Below are 17,057 nucleotides of genomic sequence, written 5' to 3' on the forward strand. Positions count from 1 at the left end.
ATATTTATAATGAAATATATATTAGTTTCTATTTAAGGAAAAGTTCAACCCAAAAAAAAAAGTAAAAAATAAAATAAAATATTATAAAATACTAATTATTATATATATTATATATATATGTTATGTTATATATTATATATACTCCATACAGCACTACATGTGTAAGAAATGTAGGCTTGGATTACTGCAACTCATTGTATATCGGTGCTCCTCAGTCATGTGTTTCACGTGTACAGTTGGTTCAGAATGCAGCAGCTCTGCTTCTTTGTGGGCAGTGGCGGAGCCAGGATTTTTTCATAGGGGTGGCCAGGCAGGGGCCAGCAACCAGTCCGGGGTGGCACCGAAATATTCATAATTTCAACATAAAAATGAGTCTGACTATAATGTAGGCTACTGGACTGTGATTACAACACAACTGAATACAGTTAATTTGTACTTAATTGTAATTAAGATCATGGAATGCTGAGTGAATTTGACCTTTTTTTGTTGTTTTGTTGTAATCATTCCTCACTTGCAGGCATATTAATAAAGGGGCTCACACTATAGCTTCAACTTGTTCAGTCAGTTCTGGTTCTCAAAACCCCCAATAGCTTGTTCTCCATTGTTGCATCTCCATGGATGAGACATGCAGATAACTACATACTGTAGTTCAAAGATTATTCAACCTTCATTTAATTTTATGTATAATCAATGAACCTCAACAATTCTGAGTTTGTCTGTTTCAAAAAGTAACCAAAAAAGTAAACACTAAATGTTTAACTTTCTATATTGTCAAAATAAATAATTGCAACAGTTCTATCATACCTAAATTAAACTCAGTACAAAGAAAAAAAAGTTCTCTTTTGAATTCCCATTTGCTGACAAGGAAGCAGAAATCAACAGCACATAAATGCCAGAATGTAAAATTAATTATGCATTTAAATGTGATATTTTTGTTTGTACTTTATAAATTAACAAAATTAGCATCTTCTATTACAAATGCACAGTTCTCACATTTATTTATGCATTAAAAAATTACATATCAGCTTGTGCCTTATATTGTGATCTCACATAGGCAGAATATTTTAGTCCAGAGACATGTGACACATATATATCTCAAATAGGCCTACATACATGCATGCACCGTTTTAACACAGCTTTAATCGCCTTTTTGGTTATTTCGTGACGTAATAGATGACAGAACTACGACGTTGCATGCTCGTAGTTTCTTTTGCGCTTTATTTATAGTGAGTAATATATCTGATTTGCTACATCCATACACTCAGTCAAGAGCACTCAGATCAGCTGATTCTGGTTTATTGCAAGCTTCCAGGGCACGTCTCAAAAACAGAGGTGATCATACTTTTTCTGTTGTTGGCCCTAAGTTGTGGAATAGTCTCCCAATTCATATTCGAGCTGCCTCAACTCTATCTATTTTTAAGTCTACTCTTAAAACTTATTACTTCTCCCTGGCATTTAATATTTCCTGACTTGCTGTGCAATGATCCTTTATTTTATTGAACCTTAGTGATCCTTTAGTGATCCATTCTACAGTGTGTGTTTTATAGATTGTGTCTTATTGTTTGTAATTTTGTTGACTGTTCTCTTTTGCATACTCTGTGCAGCACTTTGGTGGACTTCGGTTGTTTAAAATGTGCTATATAAATAAACATTGTATTGTATTGTAAAAGTTTTATTATAGTATTTTATATTAACATTTTTTATATGTTCGATGACTGTCTATGATCAATACATACTGAACAAATGAAAAAATCAGAAAATGAAATACAAAATAATGAGATATAAAATTAGTAATAACAAATATAATTTAAAAAAGGTTAAATAATGTAATTATTTTGATTTTTACAGCACCAAAATATGATTTGGTCCATAAACATATGTTTGTTTAACCTATACCTTATGAGTAAATCCTCAAAGTTGTGTAAAGTACAGCTTTTGAATGACATGTCTTTGCAGTTATACTGTTAGAAGGTGATCCGACACTGAATTCAGAAAAACATGAAATGTATTTCATAGATCTGGTACGCTGCTGCTGTAAGTTATTGCTGCTGCAGAGCAAGTACGGGGCTTGCTATTGCCAATACATACACGACCAGCTGCTGTGAGCAAGTAAGACATGATGCTGCTGTACAATATAGCATACATGAATAACCCATAGCAGATAAATACAGGTGGAGCTAGGGAAGGTGGAGGGTTTCTGAAAGCGCGCTGCACTGCTAAGGCAAATGCTACCCATGTATTTGAATGTTAAGCACGCAAGCTCATTGGCTAATGATACAGCAGGAATCAATCAGCTGTGTCCTATAGATAATGATGTAATTACGAGCAGGTTGAGATAAAGGACCTATTAGCCTGTGCCGTCTAGAGTTTCATGGCAGAACTTTGTATATATTTCCTTTTGTCTAATTCTTGCAGACAAATCACTTTCTGCTGCCAGCTCTCAGTGACTGTGGTTTGGCAAGGCAAGTGTCCTGTAGGTCAAAGGGGCATGATTTATAAATGTTTTTTTTTTAAATTAATTATTTAATTATTTGAAATTATTCAATTATACAATTATTCAAATATGTGGTTATACAGTGGGTACGGAAAATATTCAGACCCCCTTAAATTTTTCACTCTTTGTTATATTGCAGCCATTTGCTAAAATCATTTAAGTTCATTTTTTTTCCTCATTATTGTACACACAGCACCCCATATTGACAGAAAAACACAGAATTGTTGACATTTTTGCAGATTTATTAAAAAAGAAAAACTGAAATATCACATGGTCCTAAGTATTCAGACCCTTTGCTGTGACACTCATATATTTAACTCAGGTGGTGTCCATTTCTTCTGATCATCCTTGAGATGGTTCTACACCTTCATTTGAGTCCAGCTGTGTTTGATTATACTGATTGGGCTTGATTAGGAAAGCCACACACCTGTCTATATAAGACCTTACAGCTCACAGTGCATGTCAGAGCAAATGAGAATCATGAGGTCAAAGGAACTGCCTGAAGAGCTCAGAGACAGAATTGTGGCAAGGCACAGATCTGGCCAAGGTTACAAAAAAATTTCTGCTGCACTTAAGGTTCCTAAGAACACAGTGGCCTCCATAATCCTTAAATGGAAGACGTTTGGGACGACCAGAACCCTTCCTAGAGCTGGCCGTCCGGCCAAACTGAGCTATCGGGGGAGAAGAGCCCAAAGATCACTGTGGCTGAGCTCCAGAGATGCAGTCGGGAGATGGGAGAAAGTTGTTGAAAGTCAACCATCACTGAAGCCTCTCCTCAGTGCAAGACACATGAAAACCCGCATGGAGTTTGCCAAGATGGTGAGAAATAAGATTCTCTGGTCTGATGAGACCAAGATCGAACTTTTTGGCCTTAATTCTAAGCGGTATGTGTGGAGAAAACCAGGCACTGCTCATCACCTGTCCAATACAGTCCCAACAGTGAAGCATGGTGGTGGCAGCATCATGCTGTGGGGGTGTTTTTCAGCTGCAGGGACAGGACGACTGGTTGCAATCGAGGGAAAGATGAATGCGGCCAAGTACAGGGATATCCTGGACGAAAACCTTCTCCAGAGTGCTCAGGACCTCAGACTGGGCCGAAGGTTTACCTTCCAACAAGACAATGACCCTAAGCACACAGCTAAAATAATGAAGGAGTGGCTTCACAACAACTCTGTGACTGTTCTTGAATGGCCCAGCCAGAACCCAATTGAGCATCTCTGGAGAGACCTAAAAATGGCTGTCCACCAACGTTTACCATCCAACCTGACAGAACTGGAGAGGATGTGCAAGGAGGAATGGCAGAGGATCCCCAAATCCAAGTGTTGAAAAACTTGTTGCATCTTTCCCAAAAAGACTCATGGCTGTATTAGATCAAAAGGGTGCTTCTACTAAATACTGAACAAAGGGTCTGAATACTTAGGACCATGTGATATTTCAGTTTTTCTTTTTTAATAAATCTGCAAAAATGTCAACAATTCTGTGTTTTTCTGTCAATATGGGGTGCTGTTTGTACATTAATGAGGAAAAAAAATTAACTTAAATGATTTTAGCAAATGGCTGCAATATAACAAAGAGTGAAAAATTTAAGGGGGTCTGAATACTTTCTGTACCCACTGTATCTCACACATGTCTCAGATTTTCCTGCTGCTTTCCTACCTCCACAAAACTCTATCCATCTCCGTTCTGCCCATCTTCTCCCTGTTCCTTTCCTCTCCATCAGTTTTAGGCGTAGTTTTCTGGCAGTCTGGTGTAGTCTTGCCACCATCACCTGCTGAATCCCTCTCTCTGTGTTCCCCAGCCCCCACAGGTTGAGTTACACCAGATGTGGAGCCTTGCTGTTGGGAAGACTAATTGTTTTTCACTACTACAATCTCATTGGAGCTTTTTACATGTTCATAAATGTATTTAACATTAGTTTTTGGTCTTCTTTTTCAGACGTCCCAGGCCACAGTCATGTCTAGTGAGGAGAGCAGAGCTGAGAGAGGAATGACTTGCTCATTGAAGTACATGGAACATTTTCCTCTGCCAGCTTCAACCACTGGAGTGGAGCGAAGCCATAACCATGATAGATAGTCCCCATGTGAGCATGTGTGGGTTTGTGCAGGTTTGTACCTGTTTGTTTGTGAATATCGTGTCTATTTACACATACATACATACTCTGGACCTGGCTGAATGTGTGTCTGTGACCATTTCAGACAATTTGTGCAGCAGGGTGTGTAGTTCTGCACTTTGCTGAACGTGTGTATGTGAGCTTCGGTCTCCCGGGCCAGGCCATAACAGTGATGGATGGTCCGTGTGTGTGGAGGCCGTTATTATTTGTTATGTGAGCGGGTGTGTGTGACAGCCGTTGTGAGCCGTACACCTGCTGTGCGAGCTGAGAGGCCGAGCGGGAAGAACAGCTGTACGCATTGATTTAGCAGCTCACTCCACAGTCTGCAGGAACAAATCAAGCAACAGCTAATAAAACCTGCCTTTATGATCACGGCCCAACTGCCCCCAAAACAACTGGCTACATCATGTGTTTCTCTAACACCCGCTATTGCTCAAAATTAAACCCTGGACTAAGGTGTCACTTCTGGCCCCAGCAGGTTTAAACGTCTGAGCTAACGAGTTTTTGAAGCTGATGTGAAACCAAGTGCAGGGTTTTTTTGGGGTTTTTTTTTTGCCGAGCTGTCTTTTTCTTCACTTTTTGGGAAAAAACATTGTAAACCAAAACATTGTAGGTTGTAAATGCAGGTTGTTAGTGTATATATATTTACCTAGGGCTAAAAAATACAATCATATTATATGCTAATGAAATTAATTGCATATCAGTATTTGCTGAGAAAGGTCTCCAAATGAAGATTTAACTCAGTTCAAATATTTTGTGGCCGATATTAAATAGGTCAGAGGTTTATAAACTGGGGTCCAGAGAAAACTTTGAGAGACGAAAAAGATTTTGACAATGTTGACATGTGCACTTAATATGTTAATGAAATATGTTTTTGTTCACAGAATTGTACGAAATTTCATTCTGCTTTTTAGTTAGAAATCATGAGATGAATAATTGGGATTATCACTGTTTATCTATATACTTTACTTTACTATACTATATATATATTGTATTTTGTATATATATATATATATATATATATATATATATATATATATATATATATATATATATATATATACAAACCTGTATTTAAAATTAAAATTAATATTTATAATATATTTATTTTAAATATATATTATTATTAATGTTTTAGCAAAAAAAAATATAAAAATATAATATTACAATATCTGAACAATTTCATGACCATATAAAAGTAAAGTATTATTATTATTATTATTATTATTTACATTTCTTTATAAATGCCATCAAAAAGTTACGAAAACCCCTGGAATACTGTATAGGCATTACAAAAATATACTATATTGTAGGGCTGGGTATTGACATAATTTTCACAATTCGATTAGATTTCTATTCACAAGCTTTCAAATCAATTCCAATTTCGATTCGATTCGATATCGATTATTTTGGATATATATCAGATACAGTACATGGCAAAAAAAAATCTCTCAACTAATGCTGTAAACTACACATGGGAGTCAGTTGGTACTACATTACTATAATATTAAAATGAAATGAAATAATTTATATACAAACACCTTAATTACACTCAAGAATGTTTTTTTTATAATAAGTAAAGTTCTAAAACTAACTTTAGAATTAGGCCTACATAATTATATTTCTACTCCAATTCGTTTTTTGAAATATAAACATTTAAATCGTGGCTGTCATAACATGGTGTATTCAAACATGCACTAAATATTGAAGAACAATAAAAATTATAATAAATATGTAATATGATGCATATATTTATAAGAATGCTACTCTCTAGAGTTAATTTTTATAGCTGACTAAGGAGTTTATGGTCAATGGTTTTTCTGAGGTAAACGTGACAGTGTTTACAAGCTGTTTTATTGAAGTCTTTCCGCTGTTGAAACACTGAGCGATTACACGTGACATGATATGGATTTCGGTAAGTTGTACTGTATCTTTTAACATACCTTCAGATGTTCATTCATGTTTATTTCGTGCTGTAACTGGTATTAAAGCGGAGGATAGGATCGGTTCACATGTGTCATGCTGCCGCTTCTCTTGAACTGAGCTGCGCTACAGCGATCTGTCACGTCACATTAAAGAGCACCAAAACGGTATTTATTTTTTAAATTTCATAATAAAATGGACATCATTTGAAATCTGAGACTTTCATATCAAAAGTAACAAAGAACAAAGATTATTGCTATTTATTGGATGTGGTGTGCTAGCAACTTAAAACAGGATAGGCTAATTGATTCTTGGGATTTAAGGATCTATATCGGTTCGTAAAAGTGAGAAATGATGAATTCAGTCAAGAGCCATTCAGCTGTTTGAACAATGCGTGAACGGCTCCTTACTCACTATCTGCTGCCAATTCTCAGTGACTGTGTCCTGTTGCCAAGAGTCCTGTTGGTCAAGGGGCATGATTTATTACATGTTAATTTCTTTTTAATTAATTATTAAATTATTTGATTATTTAATGATTGAATTACATATTTTATTTATTATTACTAATTATTGTTTTTTATATTTTTGTTCCTAATTTCATTGTTTTGGTGTTCATAAGGTTCATGTGCTGGTGTCATCTCAAGAGTGTTAGCATTCCTGAAGAAGATTAGCTTTCTGATGCAGGACTGTGTGTCTTTACACAGCTGTATGTTTGCTGTCTGGCCTGTGTTAGGCTGTGTCCCGTAACAGTGGCCCCATTGTTAGTACCGGGAGCTATGGTGTGTGGACAGACAGAGAAAGGGGAACCAGTCGAATACCAGAAGATTGGACATGGCTCCTGTTTCAGTGAAATCAACATATGACACACACACAAACACAAACTAGAATGACACATATACAATATATGGCCATCAGTATGTGGACACCCAAAACACCACAGACTCAAAATGATGAGTGTTAATTGGGGCAAATGACTAAAATATGCAGTTATATATCTCACACACCAAGATTTACAGCAAAAATTCCTTTCTAGATAATTTGAGGCCATTTCACCAATGTCGTCTAGGCACGCGCATAAACAACCACACATGTGCAAACAGTTTTTCAGCAGCCATTTGCTCCTCTATCCACACAGTATCTACAGCCTGGTGACAACTGGCCCACGGAGTGTTGGTGTGATGCTGTCATAGCTGGAGAATCGCCCACCTGTTAAATGGCCAGGGTGCTACACTGTCAGAAGAACTGGAATATTTGACGCACTAGGTGCTACACTGTCATAAGAACCGCAATATTAAGCAGGCTGGGCGTGATGTTGTGATAGCCACTGGAACATTGTTAAAGAAATCACATGTTAAGCCCAGATGGGCCCCTAGTGCTTTGGTGTGAAAGTGTGGACTGGCTGTGGCTTATTGTGCTCAACCAATGGCTTGTTAGTAGTTGGTTATGTCATGGTGATATAATTGATATATTGATGATATTCAAGTATACTCTAAGGTTATCAGATTAAATGAAAACAAGGCACATTTCTGATTCAGGGGTTGTTATATGAATTTAAAAAGTATAGTTTATAGCGCATGTTGACTCTAAATTACATAAAATCAATACTATTATTAAATAATGAGCACATATGAACTGTAAAAGCTGTTGTTGCAGTGCCTTCATTCACCTCAAACTAATGCTTGACGATGATGTTTGCAAAAAAAAGAAAAATAAAGAAACCTTCCAAGCAATCCATTGCACACTTTTTGACATCTGTGTGTTTTTGGTTTGTATTTTGTTTGTGTTCCGGTCCTTTATTTTGTCATTTTCACAACCTTAGTTCCTGGTTTTGTCATGTGATTCCCATGCCCTCATGTGATCATGTCATGTGCTTCCCTTGTCTAATATGCCATGTTCTGATTGGTTCCCTTGTCTATGTGTCACGTTCTTATTGGTTCATTATTTGATTGTGCACAGGTGTCTTGTTTGGGCATTAGTCTTGTGTATATATAGCAGTCATGTTTCATTGTTCCTTTGTCTAGCTTTGTTCCCTGTAACCTCTGTTGGTGCCTGTACTCATTCTGAATGGGTAGATATGTTGATTACTGATTGTTGACAGCTGGTTGAGATGATGTGATAATTGGATAGCTTATTTGACTTCCTCCCGAACTATGTTAAAGGTGCCCTAGAACCAGTTTTTACAAGATGTAATATAAGTCTAAGGTGTCCCCTGAATGTGTCTGTGAAGTTTCAGCTCAAAATACCCCATCATTTTTTTAAATAAATTTTTTTAACTGCCTATTTTGGGGCATCATTAACTATGCACCGATTCAGGCTGCGGCCCCTTTAAATCGCACGCTCCCCGCCCCCGAGCTTTCAACTATAATACAGTGCATTTACAAAGCTCACACAGCTAATATAACCCTCAAATGGATCTTTACAAGATGTTCGTCATGCATGCTGCATGCATGCGTCGGATCATGTGAGTATAGTATTTATTTGGATGTTTACATTTGATTCTGAATGAGTTAGAGGCTATGCTTCGTAGCTAAAGCTAACATTACACACTGACTATGTTTACATGGACAGCAGTAATCCGATATTAATACGATTGAGACAATACTCTGATTAAGAAAGGACCATGTAAACAGCGATAGTTTATTACCTTAATCCGACTAAAGTCATACTTGAAGTAAACACAAATCGAATTAAGACAAGTGGAGTATTCCTATTTTAGTCGCGTTATTGGAGTGCATTATAGACATGTACACACCTTAAACACACTATTAACGTCATGTGGGAGTTTTCACCGCATTTTGCCACAGGCCACATAATACACACACGGCAGTGGTCAACCGTTTGACGGCAAACAAGAGGGCAAGCTTCAAACAAGAAGCCACAAATCAAATTCCTCTCACCTCATCTTTCATCCAGTAGGCCTACCTCTGAGTTTGTCGCGGTGGCATGAATGAAAGTTGCCGAATTAAAGTACAGGAGGCCTGTTGCTGGAGAATTTGTATCCGTTGTCTATTTACAGAGACCCACACATGAGAGGGAAAATAAATAGTAGCCCCTAGCCTAGGCTAAATCGATTTACGAACGATTTATGAATTTATAAATCGATGGAACGAATTAGTAAATCGTGCGCACAACTTTTTTTTTTCTTGCATGTCATGTGCGGGGCTCCGTATCTATTGCATGTCAAATAATTAACTGCACTTGAAGCTTTCGTAAGATTAAAAATAAAACACCCAAAACTGTATATGGCACGAACTGTGTGGTGATACGTGAAATTCTGTAGAGAACGTCTGACGGCGTGCCGTGGGGACGTAATGACGTTTGCCATTAATTGATTTTTGTTCTATAGCATGTATAACGGGAACACTAAAGGAATGTTCTAAAAGCTACTCATGTAAAAATCTTAATCATAATATTGTCTTATTCAGAATAAGGCCAATGATTAGATTACTGCTGTCCATGTAAACGTAGTCACTGTTGGAGAGATTTATAAAGAATGAAGTTGTGTTTATGCATTATACAGACTGCAAGTTTAAAATGTTTAAAAATGAAAATAGCGACGGCTCTCTTGTCTCCGTGAATACAGTAAGAAACGATGGTAACTTTAACCACATTTAACAGTACATTAGCAACATGCTAACGAAACATTTATAAAGACAATTTATAAATATCACTAAAAATATAATGTTATCATGGATCATGTCAGTTATTATCGCTCCATCTGCCATTTTTCGCTATTGTCCTTGCTTGCTTACCTAGTCTGATGATTCAGCTGTGCACATCCAGACGTTAATACTGGCTGCCCTTGTCTAATGCCTTGAACATGAGCTGGCATATGCAAATATTGGGGTCATATATATTAATGATACACAACAGTCGGTGTTATGTTGAGATTCGCCTGTTTTCCAGAGGTCTTTTAAACAAATGAGATTTACACAAGAAGGAGGAAACAATGGTGTTTGAGACTCACTGTATGTCATTTCCATGTACTGAACTCTTGTTATTCAACTATGCCAAGGTAAATTAAATTTTTGATTCTAGGGCACCTTTAATAAAACATCATTTGTTAGTGATGGTGAAATGAAGCTTTTCAAAGTACTGAGGCTTTCCCATCAATTGTATCGTAAAATGGTTAATTACTCGAAGCTTTTCAACACCATGCACACTAACAACATTTTGTGGTCAAAAGGTGGAAAAGCTGCCTTTGCATCCCATACGACCCAGCCATTTTTTGGTTGTTTCATGTAGGCTAATAAATTAGTTTGTGCTATGAAAAACATAAAAGCAATACAAATAATGAGACTATATAAATACTTTCAAGTGTAATTGGTACTTACACAATGTATGAATAATTGAGTCTGTGAATGAATTTATTAAAGAATTAATAAATGGAACGAATTAACTTGTGTACTGTAGTGTTGTACTGTAGCAAGTTTTATGAATCTGCTTTTGCCATAGTCTTAAACCTGAGTTTATTGGCAAGGCTCAGGTAGGCATATATAATCAAAATAAATGAAGATTATTGTGGAATGGTCAGTTGAAGTGCTTGTGAACTGAGGATTTTTACAAACTGAATACGGCAAAAATCGAACCGTGTAGGATTTTTGTGAGCTCTGTCATTGAGTGGATTTTAATAAGGTGGAGCTTAATGATGTTTTCCATGTGGGATTGAACAAACCCTTACGGTCCAAATTACCAGGTGGGAAAAATTGGAGGCCAGAGGCCGCTCCTATGGCAACCGTGGCCCAGACGCCTGTGCTTCCTAGTCCTGGTGGTGCTAGGTCCTGGCACCATTGGATGCGCTTCCTGTTATGGCAGTCATCTGGTGTGTGTGGGCCACATACACTTCCTCCGAGGCAGCAGCGAACAGCTACAGCTCCTCCAGAGGTGGCAGCGAACCGCTACACATCCTCCAGAGGTGGTGGCGACCGCTACAGCTCCTCCAAAGGCAGCGGCAACTGCTACAGCTCCTACAGAGGTGGCGGTGACCGTCTCTGAACTTTTTATCTGCCCTGTCACGGCCACGGAAGCCATTTCTGAGCCCTTGGCTTGTCATGTTATAGTTAGGGAGTCTGTCCAAGAACTCACTGTGTCCTATGCTACGGCCACGGAGGCCATGAACTCCATGAACTCATTGCGCCCTATGTCATGGCCAGGAGGACCCCTGATCCCCTGGGGTCATTTGCTCTGCTGAGGTGGTCATCTCAGCTCCACCCTAGTGGTACCCATCTCCACTGGATACACCATGGCCACCTGTTCCTCCATGGTGTAGTCCTTTGCTCCATGATCCAGGCCCGGCCCTGCTTCATGGTCCAGGTCCACCATGGTTCCATGGTCCAAACCCACCATTGCTCCATGGTCCAGGTCTGTCATGACTCCATGATCCATGGCCCAGGCCCGCTTTTGCTCAACGGTCCAGGCCTACCACTCCGCCATGGTCCAGGCCATGATCCAGGCCCTCTTCTACTTCATGGGCCTGGCCCTCCATCACTCCCCCTGTTCCGCCTCCACTCCACCACCCTCCTGGACTTTCTGTTAGTTTTAGGTGTGTTCGACTTGAAGCGGTGCTGTGCAGATTGATTGGTATATGACATCAAAGTATCGCGAGAGCAATTTATTTTGTATTTGTTAATCTTTTGTTTAAATAAAAATTGCACCGGGGTTCACTTATAACTCGCCTTTAGTGGACTGCATTACAATAGTACTCTTCACATATGTGCAGGGTTATTCTTAACTAAAACTAAAGATCCATAATAAAAACCTTTGTTGCTTGAAATAAAATAAGCTTATATATATATATATATATATATATATATATTTTTTTTTTTTTTTTTTTTTTTTTTTTACTTTATTTATTATTTTATTTCAGCTAGCTATATATTTTTAATTTTTAATTTTTAGTAATTTTGTTCATTCAAAATATTAATAAACTCAATTAAAATTTTACTGGCTCTGTTTTTGTAACATAAATTTCCTAATGATTCATTTTTATTTTATATAAAAATACTTTTTTTTCTGTGGATTTAAACTGTATTTAAGCATAAAAAGTCCACTGGTCCAATCATTCATTTATTCAATCTAAAATGAGTTTTAAAGTCCAATAAAAGGCTGAATACTGTATATTTCAGTAATAAAAGATGGTAGATATACTGACTGTTATGTAACAAGTCTTTTAAAGCCTCTACAATATTTGAGGTGGCAGTTATGAAATGTGAATGAAGAATTTGGGTAAAACTACAGTGCTGAGAGATTGACTTTGACAACTCAGTCTCACACACTCTGGCTGCCTATGATATCTGTTTCAGGAGTCCCCCTGGAAAGTAAGGAGCCGATATGCTAAAATAATCATCCGTCCTTCTGTGTGTGTAAGAAGTGGATTGTGTGAATGTATATTTTTAGAAGATACAGGCTACAGCATGAGCATTGGCACACGTGTGCATTTCTGTGTGTATATGATCACTCTCAGTGTGTGTGGGTTTATGTGTTGGCCTGCTATCCTTATGTTTTTTCCATGGACAATTTGGAAGGAGAGCCTAATGTGCCAAGAAGACCTACAGCTGCAGCATTTAATCACATTTTTATTACAGGTGCATATACAAATAACTAGCCACTGTGAAAGCAACGGACCCGAACATAATCTGAGATACACTTCACCTCTCCTATAATCCACTTTAGAATCTGCTGTGAACAGGGTCCTGCATGACAGAAAAGGTATCTTAGGAAAGAATAAATTATCATGTCATACAATTGTCATGGTGGGTTGCAAATAAAGTAGATTGCAGGATCTAAGCACAAACAGTTTTAAATTTATTTCAGCAAAGAACTCAGGATACATAAAACACAGGACAGAACAACCTCCTAAACGTAACAATAACAGACAACTGAACTGAACTAAACTAAATACAGGGCTTAAATACACAGGGACTAATGGGTTAATTGATAAGGCACAGGTGAATGGAATGCAACAATCAGACACACTTGAAAAGAAAACTAAAACAATCAGTAACCAGGGATACTAACAGGCAGGGAATGGAGGATGACAGACCTAATTAACAAACTAGAAAACTAATCTAGAAACTGACATGAACAGAAAAACAGATGTGAGGGTGGGCACTGACAAGGAGCGGCTTCAGGCGAACAGAAAGCCACCAGGGCAGCAACGGCAGTTCAGGGGGCCAGAGAGGCGCCAGCAGTTTTGGGCGCCATGGCAGTGGAGGTAGCTCAGGGGTCCATGGTGGTGCAGGTAGTTCTGGGGCCCATTACCATTTTCAAGGTACCATTTTCTATTTGTTAAAATAGTCCATGTGACTACAGCGGTTCAACCTTAATGTTAGGTGGGCTACAACAATGGCATCTCATAGTTTAAAAAGTGTGTCTGAGAGTGTCATTTTGTTTTAGTACTGTAAAATGAAGAACTTTATGCTACTAAATTGGTCGTAATTACAGCACAGTACAATAAATCAAACTCTACACACTCTCCCGGTCATTTCGCTACACCATTGAAAGAATAAAAATTTGAATTATAATTGCATTTCTGCACTTAAAATAAATGGTAACAAACTATTTCAGAAGTGAACAGCATTTCTTGTGGTGGCTCCATGTGTTTGCACAGTAATATAAAAAGTCAGGACCTGGGGGCCAATTCATACTCGTGCCCAGGGCTCCTTAGGAACAGCCCTTAAATTATATGAAAGGGAAAGGGCTGCCAGACAGAAAATTAAGGAGGAAAAAACTTTTCAAGTTGAAATATTCACTGGACACAACTTCTGGGCCCCAGACGTCCCTTTACGGCTCTCAGTCCCCTGCTCTCAGAATGAGTTTCCGCTCCATTTTTCCTACATCAAGGAACTGTCTGCACCCCAGTCCTTCTTACCCCCGCAGCCCTCTCGATAGTTTAATTATTGCACAGCAATGTCAGCGGATCCATTTTAGGTCTCCGATTTACTGCGAGCTTCTCACTGATGTATTGAGCCCCAGTCACAGGTATGAAGGCTCGGCCTGTCGGCATCCAATGAACACTCGGGGATCCGGTGGGGGGCTCCATTTGTGAAAGCCATCATCCTGCTTTACGCCTGTGACCTTCACATGTCCAAATGCTGTAAATATCCCAGTGGCCTTTGCAGAAATGCACACGGGCCGCTCACCCAGCTCACAGAGCCCCCATAACGGTGTCCTCTTGGCGTTAGAATATTATTAAACCCTGAAAGAAGGCCACATGTCTGGCCTCTTGTAATTATGGCCATGTGTGATTTTTCACACCTTTACCTGTTGAGTCAGATTGATTTGACTGGCAGTATTTCACATGAAAACTGAGGTAGGTCAAGAGTATGAAATGAATGATTCCTCTATGTATTCTCTTTCTAAAATGTGATACTGTATGTTTTACAATGGATGTGATACCAAAAACAATGAACTCTGTTAAAGCCATCACTGCCTCTTTCTCTGTCTGTAAATAGGCAGCGTTACAGCAGCATTGGAGAAAGTCACGGCTTTGGGTTACATGAGTTGCTGTGGTCCTGAGCAAGAATGGCAATTTAAAGAGCTCTGTGAGTGTGGGTCCCTGAGAGCACTTCATCAAGGCCCTGGAGCCAGAGGAAGTGGACTTGACTGTCAGTTACCGCACAGGAAAGGACCCAGTGTAAGTTTAACAAGTGTGTGTCTCTAAATAATTCTTCAGCTTGCTTTGTCAACTTCACATGTTCTGTTTCAGTTCTGTCTCTTTTTCATGTAAACCTTTCATTTAAATAGAAAGAAAAAAAAATACACAATAGTCGCTGCATAAAATGAATAAGAAATGTTTTCTGCATAATTAAATGTAAGCAAATTTGTGACATTAAGCATGTGAACCTTTCTGTACAAAAGGTCAGATTTCCTTGCTTCTAGTGTTTCCACCACCAAATACTGTGACATTTTGAAATATAATTATTATCATTATTATTATTATAATTTGTAATTAACATTTTATATGAAATTAACAGAAAAATAGAAACATTTTCAGTAATGGTTTGAGATATTTCGACTGTGTGAATATATGAAAGGACACTTTTCTCTTTTTGAGAGTATGATTCATGTTTTAAACATTTACTGTATAATGTATTTTATAATTAATTTATCTGGATATTTATTTTATGAAAATGGCATCAACTTGTCAACCAATGTCAGCTGTCCTCAGGATCCAAAGGTAAAATCTGAGTAGTTTACTGTGCTGCTGCATGTCACGTAATACTCTAACAATTTTAAACCAGCATTTTGCTTGTTTTTTATCATTATTATGCATGCAGGTTTTATTAATTAAGAAATCACATGGAATATTTGTCATTTTAAAAATGCATTTATCCATTTATAGGAAGTAAAATATTGTATATGCTTTCCCTTATATAAGTTTTATCCTAAGATCTTGGTCCATGGACATATTATGCATGAACTTACCGTCTGCAAGTCTGGTCATTCTAGAATACTTTAATATCCATCACACACACCTCCACAGACATACTTTAAACATGGCAGTTCTAAGAAAACTGTGTGTGTGGCATGTCCTACACATGTTCAAACATTTGCAGAGAAGGGTAAAATTTTGTGTATTCATGACAGCCAGGTTCCTGTCAGGATTCATATCACTCCACAGCCTTTAGTGCCATGCGTGTGTCTGGGGGTGAAGGCATCTCTCACCAGCACATCTGGCCAGCAGGAGAAACCTACCAAAGTCCCTTCTGCACACATACATGCATGACCAGACAGAATGTTTTGAAAGCATACTATTAATTCATTAAGCATTTAGAGAATATCATATATTACTTGGGACAGAGGTTAAGTGTGTATTTGTCATACAAATCTAATGGTTTGAATGTGTTTTGACTTGTTAAACTTCCCCAGGCCTATATAGGAGAACGAATCTCTGAGGATTTTTTGTTGAGAATGATTATAACATATTACTGTTTTTAGACAATCTACTGCACATATGTGGACTTTTAAATAGATCCTAATTAGAGGGAAAAGTCCCTTTTGTTTCACCATGTAATTGCTTGACCTATGACCTCTGAAACATGGGCTCACTTCAGGCTGTGTTTGAATACTGAGACTGACAGAAAACATGTAAATCATTTAAAGCTGATGAAAGCTGTGTGCTTTTGCCACTGAAAGGTTTGGAATGTTCTTAGTAGAGTTGTCAAAAGTACCGACTTCGGTACCAATCAGTACTGAAATTTTAAAAATGTGATGCTTTGAGCGCTGTTGAGCAGAGTCGTAAACACTGCAGATTGGCCATGTTGACGCACTCATTGGATATGTCTGTGATTGGCTACAATGATCAACGCATGGCAGTGTTTGATAGCACATGGAAGTGCTTGAATATGAAAGCATTTTGAAAGCGGAAGCCTTTGAAAGCAGGCGTCTATCAGTGGACGCAACAGCGCTCAAAGCGTCAACAGCACTCAAAGCGTCACATTTTTTTAAATTTCAGTACCGAAGTCTGTACTTTTGACAACTCTAGTTCTTAGACTTCTTAAAAATGAAGAAGAAGAAATTCAGACACAT

General features: G+C 38.0%; 1 long non-coding RNA gene across 1 annotated transcript in view; it reads left to right on the top strand.

The window, feature by feature from the left end:
- Nucleotides 1-15,409, top strand: part of LOC125270544 — a 34,702-nt gene extending 19,293 nt beyond the window's left edge. Inside the window, exons 2-3 of the long non-coding RNA XR_007185386.1 lie at nt 4,430-4,598; nt 14,981-15,409. This is a non-coding gene — a long non-coding RNA (uncharacterized LOC125270544). The remainder of the gene's footprint in view (nt 1-4,429; nt 4,599-14,980) is intronic.
- Nucleotides 15,410-17,057: the final 1,648 nt, after the last annotated feature.

Source organism: Megalobrama amblycephala, linkage group LG6 (assembly GCF_018812025.1).
Source record: "Megalobrama amblycephala isolate DHTTF-2021 linkage group LG6, ASM1881202v1, whole genome shotgun sequence".
NCBI lineage: Eukaryota > Metazoa > Chordata > Actinopteri > Cypriniformes > Xenocyprididae > Megalobrama > Megalobrama amblycephala.